This window comes from Anomaloglossus baeobatrachus, chromosome 8 (assembly GCF_048569485.1).
Source record: "Anomaloglossus baeobatrachus isolate aAnoBae1 chromosome 8, aAnoBae1.hap1, whole genome shotgun sequence".
NCBI classification, from domain to species: domain Eukaryota; kingdom Metazoa; phylum Chordata; class Amphibia; order Anura; family Aromobatidae; genus Anomaloglossus; species Anomaloglossus baeobatrachus.
The window spans coordinates 119,146,224-119,159,199 of NC_134360.1; the positions used below are offsets into that span (position 1 = coordinate 119,146,224).

Here is a 12,976-nt window from a genome sequence, read left to right on the forward strand (position 1 = left end):
TAAATGAACCAGAACAGTGTATAACTATCTCAGCGATTTCACAGCAGGGGCCAGGTCGCTCCTTCATGTCACACACAGCGAGATCGCTGATGAGGTCACTGGTACATCACAAAACCTGTGACTCAGCAGCGATTTCGCTATGTGGGAAGTACCCCTAAGTGATGTAAAGCTTCATTTTAAGCAAACTGCACATGGCCTTGGTGAAATTTTGCTGATTTCAGTTTTGATCCCCTACTGAATTGCATATCGAAAATCTGTTAACGGATTCCCTTTTAAGACAGCAAAAACCCAGTTGAACTGGGGTGTCTGGGGCCCACCAAAGCAATTGACTCTAGGGGCCTACACTACATCTATAGGCAAATACCGGTTAGCCATAATCGCCGTTATAGTGGAGCAGTGACTGTAAAACACAGGCGGCTCCTGCACATCTACTGTGCGCATACCATATCTGATGTACAATTACAGAAGTTTACAGTAAAGGGGTTCTTTGGTAAAAATAAGTTCACTGATCGACAGGATATGAATTACTCGTGGGATCCGTCCATTGGAAACCACACAAATTTGTAAGAATGGGGAACTTTTAGCTCCATCTTCAAATGGAGCAGCAGTTCAGCTGTCTGATCATTAGACATTCTCCGCAGACAGCTATTGCTTGTTTCAACCAGGGCTTGTTTCTGCACAAAGTAACAACATTCCCCCTTCCACCCTGATTCTGCATGTGATTAGGGAAACTGAGGGTAACCACCTAGGCTGCCTTCACACATCCGTTTTTTGCCGTCAGGCACAATCTGGCGAATTCCGGTGTCGGATCAGTTTTATTCCCCATAGACTTGTATTAGCACCGTATGGCCTTGTGTTGCATGCGGCATCCGCCAGATCCGGCGAAATTTCTTTTCCCGGCTGCCGGAAAGGACGCAGCATGTAAAGTTTTTGTCTCCGGCAAAAAACCGGACCATGTCGGATCCGGCGCTATCCGGCATGTTGTATAATAGAAGCCTATGGGCGCCGGATCAGTCGTCGTCCGGCATATGGCGGAATCCAACGAATGATCTGGTTTTTTAAACTGAGCATGCTCAATCTCACAACAGATCCGTCACACGGAAGGAACGCATGGAAAATCTGATGCGACGGATCCGTTTTTTCGCCTGATCGTGCCTGACGGCGAAAAACGGATGTGTGAAACCAGTCTTACGGTCACCCCACAGAGACCAAGCACAGTGCTGGAACTCCTCACTATTCTTTCTAGTCTATTCGGCAGAACCCTATTCCCTTAACACTTTAAGATTCTTTAAGGCAACCCGACAGTCTTTGCCAGCCATCCCTGGCCCACTTGCCCTCCATTGTGAGATGGTGCAGGTAAGAAAGGCAGACTATTCCAGTTACTGCCCTCCCCAAGGCCCCTGAACACTTTCTATCTGAAAGTTGAACCAGGGATCATCTTCTGAAAAAGGTGCATCTTCCACAGGCACGTGAGTGCTGTAAATTCCTGGGTCCAATAGTCTTCATCTGGAAGAGGTACCATATTTCTCGGACTACAAGACGCACCGGACTATAAGACGCACCCTGGTTTTAGAGGAGGAAAATAAAACTTTAAGCAAACAAATGTGGTCATGACACAGTTATCGGGCGAGGATCTGCTGCTGACACTTATGGGGGTAATGTCCCCAAATTCTCTAAGGTACCCCATCCTGGTAATGATCCTGCTCATAAACCAGCAATCCTGCTCATAAACCAGCAATCCTGCTCATAAACCAGCAATCCTGCTCATAAACCAGCAATCCTGCTCATAAACCAGCAATCCTGCTCATAAACCAGCAATCCTGCTCATAAACCAGCAATCCTGCTCATAAACCAGCAATCCTGCTCATAAACCAGCAATCCTGCTCATAAACCAGCAATCCTGCTCATAAACCAGCAATCCTGCTCATAAACCAGCAATCCTGCTCATATTCCCCCATCCATCCTGCTCATATTCCCCCATCCATCCTGCTCATATACTCCCATCCTGCTCATATACCATCCTGGTATGGCCTGTAGCCTATAGCACAGAGAAAAAAAAATAAACGTTTTATACTCACCTTTTCCTCACTCCCTGCACACCAATCATCTTCCTTTCTGCGCCGCTGACCTGTGTGTGTGGAGCCGTTCCCCTGCAGCACGCGATGTCTTCCTGTCTGTGCTGATCAGCTGATCTGTGCTGATCGGCACAGACAGGAAGACATCGCGTGCTGCAGGGGGACGGCTCCACACACGAGGACGGGTGAGTACACTGATTCACTGCCCCCCGCGCTGATGATGACGCATGGGGGGCAGTGAATACAGTCGCACATGATCACTCCAGGCTGTAATTGCCAGGGGTGAGCATGCGGGCCGGCTCTTTACTATGCGTGCGTCCCCGCTCGTCCTCCCGCCCACCTGTAGCACTAGCTTCAGTGCTGAGAGATGGGCGGGAGGATAGGCGTGCATATGTAATGAGCGGGCCCATGTGGTCACAGCAGGCTGCTACAGCCTGCTCGTGCCCCCGATGACCCGCAGCACCCTCATTCCTGGCCCCCCCCCACCAGAACTAGGATCCCCACTTGTCACCTGATCTGTTTTATCCTACACTTAAAGGGAAGGGGTCGACCAAAAACAAAATTTCAATAACTGAAAAAATGTAAAGTATTAATGTTTGAATATTTTGTTTAAATATTTGTTTTAATTGAGCAAAATATAAAAATGTTTTGGTATTTTCCACTCAAACACTAGGGGGAGCAGCTGCCAAAAGCTTATAGAAATCCTACTGTAGACATAACTCACATTACAGCTGCAGTGAAAGTCGGCAGAATCTGCGTGTGTGGTGTTGCCTCCCCTTGCCAATCTGGGTGTTTCCAAAGGATAACTGAGAATGCAATTTAGGATCACAGTGCGGAGCCATTTTGCTGTTGACAAATGTCTAAAGTGTCACAAAGGACAGCAGGAGTATCACACAGGGATGGGTTAGATACAGCAACTCAGCAGACAGTATCACATAGGAGAGGATTAGATACACAGTGGCGGGGGAGTGGCGCCGGTACTCACGCACTGCTTTGCATGCCTGCAGTGACTGCAGCAAGGGGGGAGGGGGGTGTCATTGGAGACGGTACTCACATGCTCTGCATACACGCACACTAACATACAGCTCTGCTGCATGCCCGCGGGGGGAGGGTGTCATTGGTAGGGCTGTGAAGTCGGTAAGCCAAACCTGCGACTCCCGACTCCTTAATTTCCCTTGCACCGACTCCATGACTTCGGATGGGTGGAGTGGGATGGGTGGAGATATGTCACTATGTAATGCACTATGTAAGTGGCAAAAAAAGTTTTCAACAAAAACATGCTAAACATTTGTGCAGTCTATGAATTTGTTCTAAGAAATAGAATTGCCTCCATCAGATCCTCCTTCATAGATGACCTCAAAACTGACCTAATATTTTTAAGGCTAGAGAACAACCTCTCTACAGTATCTTGGGTTGGAGGCAAAGCCGTAACCACATGGGCAACATCTCTAACAATTTCCGGGTATAAAGGAATTGCCTCATGCACAGTCAGTTTTGATAAACGTTTGAAGTTTTCTATTTCTGTGAGAGAGCGACCAGATTTCAGCAAAATTTTTCAATCTGCTTGCTATAGGAGACGGCGTGACCTCTTTTTTTTTTTTTTTTTTTTTTTTTTCCCTTGCGGCAACGCATTGCCTGTTCCTTGTCATCCAAATACTTGTCAAAGTTAAACTCCTCATCTGATGAGGATGAAGATATGGCGGCAGTAGCACTGTCACGATTCAAGTCCTCTTGTGCCTGGCAGTCCTGTAGGCCACTGCTACCTCAGTCAGAGCTTCTTTTCCTTTAGTAAGCTGTTGATCATCAAGCAGTATACGATGACTGGGGTCCACAAACAGCTGCCATAAGAATTTTATTTTCCAATAGCTGTGTTTTTCTCCATTTCATTAAAGCAGAAATGCCATCTGCGATTAAGCCTCCTTTAGGACAGGCAAAATAGCAAGTTCTTCCACTCCCTTATGAAAATGCCTAGAGTTAAATCCTCAGCTTGTAGTTTTTTAGTCACTGTAAATGGGTGATTAAGCAATTCCTTCGCTTCAGCTACCTGTATCCATTGACCTTCATTTAAGGCCCTGTCGCACTAAACAACATCGCTGGTAACGAACAACTTTTGTGAAGTTGCTAGCGATGTTGCTGTGTGTGACATCCAGCAACAACCTGGCCCCTGCTGTGAGGTCGTTGGTTGTTGCTGAATGTCCTGGGCCATTTTTTAGTTGTTGCTGTCCTGCTGTGAAGCACAGATCGCTGTGTGTGACAGCAAGAGAGCAACAACTAAATGTGCAGGCAGCAGGAGCCGGCTTCTGCGGAGGCTGGTAACCAATGTAAACATCGGGTAACCAAGAAGCCCTGTCCTTGGTTACCCGATATTTACCTTCGATACCAGCCTCCTCCACTCTCACTGTCAGTGCCGCCTCCTGCTCTGTGCACGTGTAGCTGCAGGACACATCGGGTTAATTAACCCGATGTGTGCTGTAGCCAGGAGAGCAGGGAGCCATCGCTAAGCATTGTGCGCTGCTCCCTGCTCTGTGCACATGTAGCTGCAGCACACATCGGGTAATTAACCCCATGTGTGCTGTACTAGAGCAGGGAGCCAGCGCTCAGTGTGCGCTGCTCCCTGCTCTCTGCACGTATGGCTGGTCACTGGTTGCTGGTGAGCTCACCAGCAACTCGTGTAGTGACGCTCCAGCGATCCCTGCCAGGTCAGGTTGCTGGTGGGATCGCTGGAGCGTCAAAGTGTGACATCTCACCAGCAACCTCCTAGCAACTTACCAGCGATCCCTATCGTTGTTGGGATCGCTGGTAAGTTGCTTAGTGTGACTGGACCTTTAGAGTTACCTGAGGATTCGCCATATCTATAAGAAACTGTTTTAGTTCAAGCAATTTCTCAATCATTAAATAAGTGCTGCACCACTTAGTGGCTTGATCGACAATTGCCCCTTTCCAGCACGTCTCTTCAAGATGGAATCCATTTTAGGGGTTCTGGCGGCAATAACCAATTTCCTCACTTTTCAAATCAGATTTCCAGCATGTCCCTCTTGCAGACTTATTGCCAGCTGCAGCGTGTGCACAACACAGTGCATGTGATGAATATGAAGTGTCCTGAAGCAGCGTCAACAAGATCTAATTCTAAAATATCATTTTGCTGTTCTTCTGTTGTAATATGTTTGTTCCTCAGTTACATGAACAGTACTGTGGTCTTCCATCTCACATATACTGAATCCTAAATTTTCTTCTAGCTGTTGTTCATTACTCTCATTCATCAGTTTAATTGTACTTATCATGTTTGAAGCATTTTCCGTTATTTTTCTAATCTGCTTTTGCTATTGAAAACATTATCTGAGCTCAAAAACCTTTCAAGTGATGCGGTTTTTAAATCTGATCTGCTTTTGCAGCTGAAAAACGTATCCTCAAAAGTACAGCAAAAACAGTGTGTGAATGTAGCCTTAGATCAGGAATAGAACAGCCATTTATAGGACATTTCATAACTTTTGTAAATTCCTATGAAAAAAATAATCAGCACATTCTGCATTGCACTACTGTCCCAAATTTATTATGTATTTTAGGAGTCTGAGTCGGTGCATTTTATATAGACTCCGACTCCACAGCCCTGATTATACAATCGATTTAATATTTGACTTGCAGGACCTGTGAGTTCATGGAACCCATGTGACCAGGAGGGGCAGGGCCTAAGCCAACAGAAACATATTGCTTCCTGGTATCAAGCTTTGTTTCAGATTCCAATCAATTCAGATTGTGATTCCAGAAATCTCATGCGCACTTTTTTAATTTTTTTCCCCCTCCCCAATGTACTTCAATGGAGTCTGTAGAAAAATACAGGAAAAACCGCATATGTAATGCCCACGTTGTTGTTGTGGTTTTTTTTTTTGTTTTTTTTTTTTTGTGTGCGTTGTGCTCTTGACATCACTGGGGTTCCCTGCAGTAGAGATGAGCGATGCTGATCGGCAACAATAGGAAAATGTTAAAATCTGATTGTGATCAAACATCCAATCATTTACTGCAAAAGATCTTTCCAAAGAATGGTAAATGATGGGATGGCAAAAACCATCCTCTCCCTGACCATCACAGCCATGTCAAGTATTGGCATGGCTGTGATTGGCCAGTGATATAGATATAGATATAGATATAGATATAAAAAAAATAAAAATAAAGGGGTGTTTACAGCAGTACAAACTTAGTCCCCGTTGCTGCAGCATTACTTCCGGGTCCAACAATTATCTTGAATGTTCACGGCTTTCCCCACTCACCGGCGTATCTGGCTACAGTCAGACCCTGTGCCGCGCCAGACCACATCTGTGATTGGTTGTAATCACAGGCGCTGTCTCTGGGTCTATAGCGTGGTATAAAATCAATTTACGTAGGGTCCCCCCTGTATTGCTACCAACAGATAAAGCCACGATTACAGGCTGCAGCCCCCAGCCGTGTGCTTATCTTGGCTGCATATCAAAATAAAAAACCACATACGGTGTTTTGTTTTTTTTTTTTGTTTTTTTTTTTTTTCTTCAAATTTTAAATACCCGCGTGTGGTCCCCCATAATTTTATTTTTATACCCAGCCATGATTAAGCCCGACAGCTGGGGGTTGGAATAACAGCCTTAAGTCGCCCAGGATAAATCAACCGGTGGTTTACCCGATTCTCCCCAATTGACCTGGTGCAGTGGCAATCGGGGTAATAAGAGGTTAATTGCCCACAGCTATCACTAATTTCTAAATTAGTAATTGCAGGTGTTTGGGCCCATCGCGCTCCCCCCACCCCCCACAATCACTAATCTAAGTGAAAGCAACTAACCAAACTACCAAAAAATCCTTTATTTAAAATAAAAAACACCCTCTTTCACCACTTAACCCCCTAACCACCCCTGAAGGTTAAACATAATCCACATGGGGTCCCACGTCAATTCCGCACTGCTACATTTGACATTACAGCGCGCGATTATGGAACATGACCAAAACCTGTAACTGCAGTCCGTGAGCTGCAATTAGCGGTGACGTCACTCACGTTAGACAGTCACATCTGGGTGTTCACCTGTGACCGCAAGTAACCTGAGTGATGTCTCAAGGTGAATCACGTTCATGCTGGTTGATAACCTAGGTGTCCTGCATATCCACCGGCATTAACTCTGTTCACATTGAGACGTCACCGGGGTTCCTTGCAACTAGGACTCGTGGTCTTTACCGCGTGACCTTGCTGTGGAGGGAACTCTGGTGACGTAGGTGCCCTGGTCTGTGACACTATGGTTGAGCCTGGAATGTATGCGTGCCTTTCAAGTTAATGGGCATGACCAGCTTGGTTGTTGGGCGTGGTGGTGATTCCTCCTATCCACTATATTCATGCACCCAAACTTCCCCTGCCTGAGGGTCTCACCCCCAGATCACTGCTTCTGTTATAAACCACTCCATGCCCATGTGGATTTAGAAAAACAAGGTTTATTCCGTCTGTAAAACATCAGGCTGCATTTTGAACTTGCCGCCCCCTCTCCCATCACAAATTATCATACCTGGAAGGAGGCCGTACAGTCTAGCATCTAGCGTGAGGCGATCCGTACCTCAGTAATACGAGGTAGTCAGTGATGACCCAGTGTTACCATGACAGCGATCGGCTCCCTGTCACCACATTAGAGACCCAATTGCTAGGGAGGAGGTAAGTGATTCCTCTCTGCCTCCTGAATGCTTCGATCACACTGATTGCAGCATTGAGGGGATAAAACCGCCCAGGGCGGCGCAGGCACAGCTTCGGACAGTGAGTCGGGTCCCGGCTGTAAGATTAGCCTGTGACCCGGCAGCAACCTCGGGGGTACAGTGCCTGAACCCCTGTGATCGCAGTGACAAAGTTTTAAAAAAATAAACCCATGAGAAGCACTTTTTTCAGCAGCCTTTTTCCTGGCAAAAGATGTGGGTTTTTTTGTTTTCTTTTCTTTTTGTTGCGGAAAAAGTAGCATCAATTTTCAGCTTTTTTTTTTTTTTTCCCTTGAGTTTCCTTTATCTCAATAGATAGGAAGAAGCACGGAAAAGTGTAAAAGCGCACACTTTTTTTTTTTTCTTGTGCAGAAAAAAATCTGCCACGTGGGCATAACATTTCAATGTGTTTTGCCACATTTTGTCACCTATACAAAGCAATGAAGTAGTTCAAAGTCTTTCTACCAAGAGATGTTTACTATAGAAAAAATATCCTGTGAGCATAGCCTTACTGGGGTAGGAGAAAGGGTTAAGTAGTTAACCATTCCTTTTTATTCACTTCACTACCCCATATTGTCCTGCAGTATAGGCACCACTGACTCAAACAGCATTCACGGCCTGTGGAATTTACTACTCACTAGTCTGTACACTGCACTGACAGACCTCTGAAAGACTGCAGCCCATCAGTGGCATCTGACCTCCGCAGCTACTCTGTAGCTATCAGCGTATTATGTCCCTCCAATTACATAACCCCCTGTTAAGGCTACTTTCACACTTGCGTCGTTTGGCATCCGTCACAATGCGTTGTGTGAGGCATGTGACTGATGCCTTGCAAATAGTGTATTAATAAAGGCAACGGATTCCTGTGAAATAACGCTTTGTGTTAGTTTTAGCTTGGAGCCCCCATCACTGCACACACTGGCACTACGGCACACCTCATCGCTGCGCCCACGCAGGCACGGCCGCAGCCATAATCGCCGCGCCCACGCAGGCGCGGCCGCAGCCATAATCGCCGCGCCCACGCAGGCGCGGCCGCAGCCATAATCGCCGCGCCCACGCAGGCGCGGCCGCAGCCATAATCGCCGCGCCCACGCAGGCGCGGCCGCAGCCATAATCGCCGCGCCCACGCAGGCGCGGCCGCAGCCATAATCGCCGCGCCCACGCAGGCGCGGCCGCAGCCATAATCGCCGCGCCCACGCAGGCGCGGCCGCAGCCATAATCGCCGCGCCCACGCAGGCGCGGCCGCAGCCATAATCGCCGCGCCCACGCAGGCGCGGCCGCAGCCATAATCGCCGCGCCCACGCAGGCGCGGCCGCAGCCATAATCGCCGCGCCCACGCAGGCGCGGCCGCAGCCATAATCGCCGCGCCCACGCAGGCGCGGCCGCAGCCATAATCGCCGCGCCCACGCAGGCGCGGCCGCAGCCATAATCGCCGCGCCCACGCAGGCGCGGCCGCAGCCATAATCGCCGCGCCCACGCAGGCGCGGCCGCAGCCATAATCGCCGCGCCCACGCAGGCACTACCTCAGTGACGTCCCCACTGACAGATACTCACTTCAGTTGCTCTGTGGAGCTCAGTGAGCGGTGGTGTTCTACTGCTGCTCCTGTCTGCTTCTGATGTAGCAGAGCTGAAAGCATCGTGGGAGCTAGTGTGGATTACGTCGGACCTGGAGGAGTATTTGGGGATTTTAATAATATGGGGAAAGGGTGTTTTTTTTTAAATATACTCTATATTGTACTGCACGATAGGCCCACCTGCGGCTGTGATTGGTTGCAGTCAGACGCGCCCACAGCTGTCTCACTGCAACCAATCATAGGCGCCGGTGGGCTAGGGAAGCAGGGAATACGAGATGGCATAATGAGCGGCCGGCATTTTCAAAAGAGAAGCCGCCAGAGCAATGTGACAGTTGTGCAGCGCCACGTCCGTGATCGTTGCGTATGCGAGAGACCAGGAGTTATTTTAAACAATTAAGATCGTTCTGCTGGACATGCTGAGCATGCTCAGTAGAACGTGACTGAATCTGTCAGCAGATTTCACCGCTTAGTGCATTGCGGTGGAATCCGCCACCATAGTCATTAGATACTTTGGCGGATTCCAACGACACCAAAAACGCTACATGCTGATTTTCCCCCGCCCGGCGCTCAGTCAAAATAACGAATCAGCGTCGGCCAGCGGATGCAATGCAGACACTTGTGTCAGTGCGTCGTAAATACAAGTCTATGGAGAATAAATTTTCCATAGCGGTGGATTGCGTTGAACGGAAGTGTGAAAGTACCCTAACCCAGAGTGGTCCATGAAGTACAAAATGGTTGTCAGGGATAATTGTTGAATGCAATGGTGACATGGATCAACTGTCAGATGTTGAGTACATGCGCACAAGTTCTGCAAATGCATGAGTGTTAGCAAGAAAAACTCTGCATAAAATACGCACTGCTTAACGAGTTTTCATGTTTACTTGCAGGGGAAAAACACACACACAATTGATATGTTGCAAATTTGAAAATGCGTCTTTTCAAATCACAAGCCTAAAAATAAGCTGTGAAATCTTTCACTTTGCTGGTACTGTGTAACATTTTAAGGTTTTTGTTTTTTTTTTTTTGTCTTATGGTGAAAACGCAGCATGTGAACAAACACTTGCTGTCCACAGCATTCTGTTTAGTGAGGATGAAGCTTCAGGCTATGCTGTACTTGTGTGTTCTCCCATGTGTAGTGCTGCTAGAGATGATCGGTTCCGTGGAGGTTTGTTTCGTCAGCAGCAAACCCCGGAGCAAGTAACTGTCAGTTTGCGTCTCCGCCCATATACAGCCAGCCATAACCAGATCACACTTCCAGGGGACGGTGGATGGGCTTTTTCAAACTTTTTTTTTTTTTTTTTTGGGTTGCACACTACATGTAAGCATGCTGTGATTACCCCCCAGTGTGCGCCGTTCAAACACTGCAAGCGGCTCGCACAGGGCTGAACACTGCGTACACGAGCACAGCGATGCTTTTTGCACTCAAACCTTGATTTAAGTTGGTGTTTAGTTTGACAATTAAACCTCAGGTTCTCTCATCTCTGCTAAAGATCTCTTCTGCCATGTTTGAGGAAAAAGTAATGGACGCCTTATTCAGTGGCTTATGCTGCACTGTTTATAGGCAGAATATAGTCGCCAGTTAAGGTTACTGCACGGCAATTCTTTCAGCAGTTTCACAACATCTTGGCCAAAAGGCAGCACGACTGTACACGTGCAGTAAAGTCTGTGCATGAGCTTCTATTCATTATGCTGGAATGATTGGGGTGGGGGAATGGAAGCATCTTCAACAAATTTATTTTATTTTTTTTGGTCCGTTTTCTCTATGCAGTAAAGATCAGGTTTGGACACCCATGACCAGTCTGTATATCACGGTCCACATGGATGTTGGATATCTATCTCTGTGCAAGTGTGTAATATTGATTATGAATATAATCTTAAGGTTATGTGCACACGATCAGGATCCGCTGTGTCCTGGACGTGGCAGGTCCTGACCTGCAGAGCTACAAGTCTCCTCTGCAGGAGACTGCAGCTGCTCCTGCCCACGATTTGGGCTCGGAGTTGCGGTGTCTCGCTCTCTCTGCAGAGAACAGTCTCCGCACCAAACAATTGGCGTGCTACAGCTTGGGAAGCTCTACTGCAGCTCAATTTAGGCTGCATTCACACATCTGGTTTTTGCTGTGCGGCACAATCCAGTGCTTTGCAGAAAACGCAATCGTTTTATTTTTTGCCGCCGGTTGCGTTTTTCCGCATAGACTTTCATTAGCGCCGGATTGTGCCGCATGGCCTTGCATTCCTTCCGTTTTTTGCCGGATGCGGCATATTTAGCCCATGCGGCGGCCAGATGGAACGTTGCCTGGGACGTGTTTGTTTTTTGTTTTTCTTTTTGGTCCAGCGGAATAAAACGCATTGTGCCGCATCCGGACAATGCGGCGCGATTTCCAATGCATGCCTATAGACGCCGGATGCGGGTTTTTGCACTGTGCATGCTCAGTATCAAGCCGCATCTGTGAAACGGATAGGCCGCATGGAAAAACGTATGCAAGGGATCAGTTTTCGCTGCATCCGTTGCATAGGTTTTTGAGCCGCACTGCTCAAACCATATGTGTGATAGCAGCCTTACTCTCTGGGGGAAAAACAAGGAGTGTGCAGGGCATTGCTAGAAATCTCATCTACTGTGAACTGTACATCGCCATGTTTTGGATGCAGTGAAAATACTCTGCATCCAAAACTCTGAACACTGACCGTGAGCATGTGGCCCAAGGACTGTATAACTGCTTGTTAGTTGAATTGGTGCTAAAAACTAGGTATCTCTCCAGGATTGGGCACTCCATCAGCACAGCAGTCGGTGCCTGGCAAGCACAGTGCATGTACCAATACAGTTTGTTCTGAGCAGTGGTGATGGGTTCTGGTAGGGATAAGCACACCTAATGCAGGACTTACTGATTAATGCTTAGGGCTAGGATGGTAGGAAATTCCTCCTGGGGAGATCCTCAACCTGTCCAGTGCTCAATACATTGGCAAGTAGCACAGTAGTAATTGGTAAATTCCTTGCCCGTGGTAGTGGTGCGGCTTATATCTACCAGTATCTGTCAACAGCACTTGGCACATGGAGTGTGCACTCACTACGCCAACCAGGGTGCTGTGCTACTGACGAGCCCTTGGCTCGGAGCCGGTCCATCGCTGAGGTCAGAGTAACGAGTTGTGCAGCGGTTGGTCGGCTGAGTGCTGCTGACTAGTACTGATAAGGGACTCTACAAGGGATATTGAAAGGCCCAGATACTGGGCTTCCCACTGATGTTATGTATCCACAAGGGAAAGTGATGTAGGCAGATCATAGGACCTGCATCATCGGAAGGCTGAGCTTTTTCTTTCAGAAACCTATTGTAGCGCCCCTGACTACATCAGGGTGCTACAGGGAACTGCATCCTGTACTGGGTAGCGGGGACCCGAAAGCTTCAAGCCGAGCTGTCACAATGGAAAAATCAATTTGTGCACGGAGGCAGGGCTCCGGACTTACCAAGTGACACTGGTGGGAGCGGGACCTGGACGGGCTCCCCCCGTAGAGACTGCAGTGCCTAGAGACTTTGGTTTACAATCTGTGTGAGTGTCTGCTTATTCCACCAAATCCAGCATCACCACGACCGCAGTGAGTAACCTGGCCCCTGCACCCTGCTTCCCAAGGCAAAGCCACCC

The 12,976-nt window shown here is 47.9% G+C and overlaps 1 protein-coding gene across 1 annotated transcript in view; it reads left to right on the forward strand.

Annotated features, from left to right (window-relative positions):
• Positions 1–12,976, forward strand: part of MYH9 (myosin heavy chain 9) — a 329,257-nt gene that overhangs the window by 34,713 nt on the left and 281,568 nt on the right. The gene's annotated exons all lie outside the window — the stretch shown is intronic.